The following is a 4,960-nucleotide window of genomic DNA, read 5'->3' as shown; positions in this document are numbered from 1 at the left end:
ATTTTCCCAGAAACTATAAAAAATCGATAATCGAAAAACACCTTATGACAGAAAGAAGAGTTGGATGTCGACCAAAAGTAAAACGCTTATACAGCCTAACGTCACAAGCGCATTTGAGAGGTTTATAACCGCATAAGCAAACTCGCTAGGCGTATAAAATCAACAGTAAGTTTTTAATAAGATAGGGGTACGTTCGAAATAAATGTTTCTGGTTAGAGCAGAACTGAACCATACTTGACTTTTACATTTTAAACACTACTTTAAGTAAATATATAAACAAAACTTTCTTTATATAACGCTCACTACAGTAATATGTAGACAACCTTGTATTGTAAATTAAATCACTTCGTGGGGCACTACTAAATGCCGCTGATTAGAGCAGAAAAAACATTCGATTTTTAAAAGGTGAATGATCTCACGGATTTCGATGGCAATAAAAGTATTTTGAGTTCGAAACATTCGTCTATCCTGGTTTAACTTCCGTGTAACTTCGGGTCATCTTGCTTATATATATATATATATATATATATATATATATATATATATATATATATATATATATATAATTTGTATATGCGCTATTATATACGATTGAGATGAATGTTTATAGTACATAAACTATAGGTAAATAAATTTAAAAATTAGTTTCGAGCTTGCCAGGATTCGAACCTGGAATCTTCTGATCCGTAGTCAGACGCGTTATCCATTGCGCCACAAGCCCAGTTAAATACAGCAATCGTGGTCGCTATTAAACAGTTTATTCTACTTACGTGCCGGTTGTTGTGTCAGTTGTCAACTTCTTTTTGTTCTGTCAGCGCGTATGAAAGGGACGGTGGAGGTGCATCACGAAACATCCGTTTACAAGGGAGGCAGTTTAGCAAACCGAGAAGCGATTATCATCATATAAACGAGTGCCACATTAAAACGTGAAAAATCTCAAAAGCGTACATTAGGATTTATAGAAGAAAATCTGGAGATTAATGTACCACAATCTCAATCTTTCACCATAAATTAATTATTATTACATTTAAATTTGAGAAAAAAACGTCTATAAATTAGAACGGGACAATCTTTTTAGTTTTACTATTTCTCTTTTAGAAGCAGTTATTGTATTGCTTATTGCCTAAAGCGCCCCTATCAGTAATGCTGAAGGCGTTGCTCAGGCAAATTTGTTAACAGGAGTGAACTTCACATAATGTGTTGATTTTTGCAACCTTTCTTAACAGATTGTCCAATCATAGTAATCATACAAGCAGTCAAGTTTAAAAGACATTATTTAAATTTATTTGTATGCTCCTAATTTATAATATGTTACGAAATAAAAATGAATAATTGATTCTTAATAAAAACTAATTATAAATAAGTTCATGTGGCATTCAGAACTTCAGATTAGATTTTCTTTTTTGCTTTGTTTTTTTTTATTTTCACCATTTTCCAGAGGAAACGACATGACACACTTCTTTAACAGATTAAATAACTATAAAATAACAATCAAATAACAATTAAATAACAATTAAAATGCAACTGAAAAAATATATGTATTTATTGCTACTATCGAAACCTACCGAAATTCGAAGTTTCATAACGTCTGCGAAATGCTCTTATTGGTGAAATAAATTACTTTAAAGGCAAAACAGTTTTCAAAAATAGTTTAATACATTTTTATTACCTAATTGTGTGACCTATTTGCGTTAAGAGATTTATTGTAACTCTATATAATGTAATAATGTCGATTTTTCACATCTGAGTTGGATGTTATACATTTTGAATGCCAGTTCTCGTAAATAAATTAAATCTCACTGTACCTGTAAACAAACTGAAAACTATAACACCAAAAACACGAATTTACAAAGCCCTTTTTTCCAGATTTTGTGTGAAGGATGATTTCCCTATATACATTTAATGTGAAATCGTTAGTTAGCGAGAATTGGGATGTGCAACTTGATTGTAGTTACACGGAGTGAAATGTGAAGATCACTTGGATTGAAATCAAAGAACAATTTCCTCGGTTTAAAATGATTTCTCCCTCACTTTTCGATGACAGAACCGATCAGAAATGAAATGAAACGAACACATAATTAGGTAATTAGAAGTTTTGCTCTCACAAAAAAATGTCTACTCACTTGACGCACAATAATTGTGCAAGTCTGAAAGGAGTTCTTAATTGACCGTGGAATCTTTCGCGAATGTTTTTTTTTTTTGTTACATTTACCTTTTGGTACTTTTGTGCAGTAGTTTTTATTATTACGAATAGGATTAAAATATGATCTTACGACAGTTTTTGGATGAGAATTGGTATTTACTCACTTGTGCCAACGGAAAGACGAATATTTTCACAATAATGTTGAGTAATAGGGCACCATATCACCTATGTAATTGCTACGAAAGGTTCATCATTATGTGTTCACGTGTCATTAAAAGTCTATGGTATTTTCTTCACTATGCGAACCTTAAGTTATGTTTTTGCGGTCTATTTATGTTCCAGTGCTTTGATAAATGTTCATATGCGCGTGCGTGCGCGCGCGTGTGTGTGTGTGTGTGTGTGTGTGTGCGTTTTTGTTGCTCAGGTGGAGAGTAAAAGATACTCAAAATGGCGTTTTTTAAAAATTTTACTTCAACTCATGCGGCACCCATTTATCCAGCTTTTTTTTTATTTTCCTATTTTCTTTAAATGGCGATTGACTGTTGAATAGTCGACGTCAAGGCCAACAGCAGCTAGTCGTGTGGTTTAGCGAGAGTCGGCTTCAATTAAGGTTTTCAAATGTTCGTTATCAACTACAGTCGGCCGGCCACAACTGTTTTTCATCGTGGAGGCTCTCCACATGATTTTGAATTTTCTTGAACCACCGTGTGTGGCACACGTTGTTAGTGGCTCCCGGGTAAAAATACATAATTGATATCACGAACTGTATCGATAACAGTTCAGTCTAGTTTGTACTGGAATAAGAAAATCGTTTGTATTTGAATGTTTTCCATGCTGTCGGGAAATCTGAAAAATTAATGAAGAGGTTGAGAACGGTAGCGAATTTCGCCAACGGATAGAGCGAAAACCTCCCTTCAAAATGATATATAACATGGCTATATATATCAATAAATTAATTGAGAAATCATATATAAAAGAAACATATATGTGAAAACGATATTGTTTTTGCACCAACCTAATATCTCATTTCAATATCTACGTTTCTGAGTGTTTAGAATTAATATTCTAATATTGATATTTTTAATTTAATTTCTATTTCATAGTTTCCCCAGAACGGCTATTTACGGGTCCTGCTAGTATAAAAACTAAGCATTATAATTGCTGTACAATTTTTTTGTAATTTGAAAGAGATATATAGCTTTTTACCAGAAGAAATATACAAAATTGGTTTACTAGAACTTTTAATCAAGCCTTTACGTTGGTTCCTTAATATGACAGAGGCGCTTTCCCGGTAAAGTTTGGTACATTAAGTTATTTTTAAAGAATACATATATATTCTTTCACGAACAACTGAGAGTAAACTAAATATTCCTCAAACCAATGAAAAATATCCATATGATAATGCATTTATTTTAAACCACAATCGAAACGACGTCATATTTTTATAGGAAAAAATTATTTTTAAATTGGTACTATCGAATTTTGTGTGTAATATTTATATTATTAACATGCAATTAATAACCATGCTCCATCCTTGCTAATGAGAGGAGAGTGTCTCAGTTTTTAATGTATATCAAAGGTAATAATGGGCATAAATATAGATCAGTATATTTATACAAGCGTATTCTTTATATATATATATATATATATATATATATATATATATATATATATATATATATATAGTAAGTTATAAAATGTATATGGCGATTATATAACTTACTAATTAGCTCTACCTACGTATCGAGCACTTTTGTAATTAAATACTTACAGTTTACGCATAAATCTATACTTTCGTATATTAATTTTATGTGAGTAAATTACGTAGTTATATATATATATATATATATATATATATATATATATATATATATATATATATACATGACATAAATGTACAAGCGTATTCTTAATATTATGAATTCGGACCGAAAAACAAACACTACCTGAGGATATTTTAGCGCTCTATTCATAAGAAATGGTTGCACAAATTTCGGCGAGAAAACACTAGCAACATTGTGCTGATGAAACGCAGAAGACGGAACACATGTCTTTCGATCAATATATATTATTAGTGGCCTGGTAAGCCACAGGAAAAACAACCAAGCAAAAAACTGTAAGAAAAATCACCCCCAAAGCATTACATCTAAGGATGGCTTGCCAAGATACTATATATATATATATATATATATATATATATATATATATATATATATATATATATATATACAAATGTAAGTAAATTTGGACATATCATATTTGTTTTTAAATATAGGTTCTTTTTTATAAATTGTCATAAAATTCTAACCATAGCATGGAATTATAACCTTTATAAAAGCTGCAAATCTTCATGTAGTTTTGCCCTATAGAATCAAATATACATGCATAACAAAATCTGCCTACAAGTATATATATATATATATATATATATATATATATATATATATATTTATATATATATATGTGTGTGTGTACATTATATATACATATATACATATATATACACTTAAATACATATATGTATATATATATATATATATATATATATATATATATATATATATATATAGGGATAGATCGATCGATCGATAGATAGATAGATAACCTATTTTGTAATATTATAAGTTCCAAATCTCAGCGATTATTGAGCAGAATTTAACAAATGCAAGCTCGTTAGAAGGCTAATGACCTGAAAGAGGCTATGTGACATTTACCCTTAAGGTCGCACATTAAAATGATTATTCATTATCCAGAGCCAACGTTGGCAATTTTTACAGAAAATGTGTCACTCATAGTCAATTGTTTCCCTAGTATTGC

At 30.4% G+C, this 4,960-nt stretch overlaps 1 non-coding gene across 1 annotated transcript; it reads right to left on the bottom strand.

Moving 5' to 3' along the window:
* Positions 1 to 648: 648 nt before the first annotated feature.
* Trnar-acg (transfer RNA arginine (anticodon ACG)) lies at positions 649 to 721 on the bottom strand. The gene has a single exon. It is a non-coding gene; the product is annotated as a tRNA-Arg (tRNA).
* Between the last annotated feature and the right edge of the window lie 4,239 nt (positions 722 to 4,960).

This window comes from Euprymna scolopes, chromosome 2, assembly GCF_053919585.1.
Source record: "Euprymna scolopes isolate OS-2025 chromosome 2, ASM5391958v1, whole genome shotgun sequence".
NCBI classification, from domain to species: Eukaryota; Metazoa; Mollusca; class Cephalopoda; order Sepiida; family Sepiolidae; genus Euprymna; species Euprymna scolopes.
Note: the sequence above shows the minus strand (reverse complement) of the source record. Positions and strands in the feature narration are given on the sequence as shown.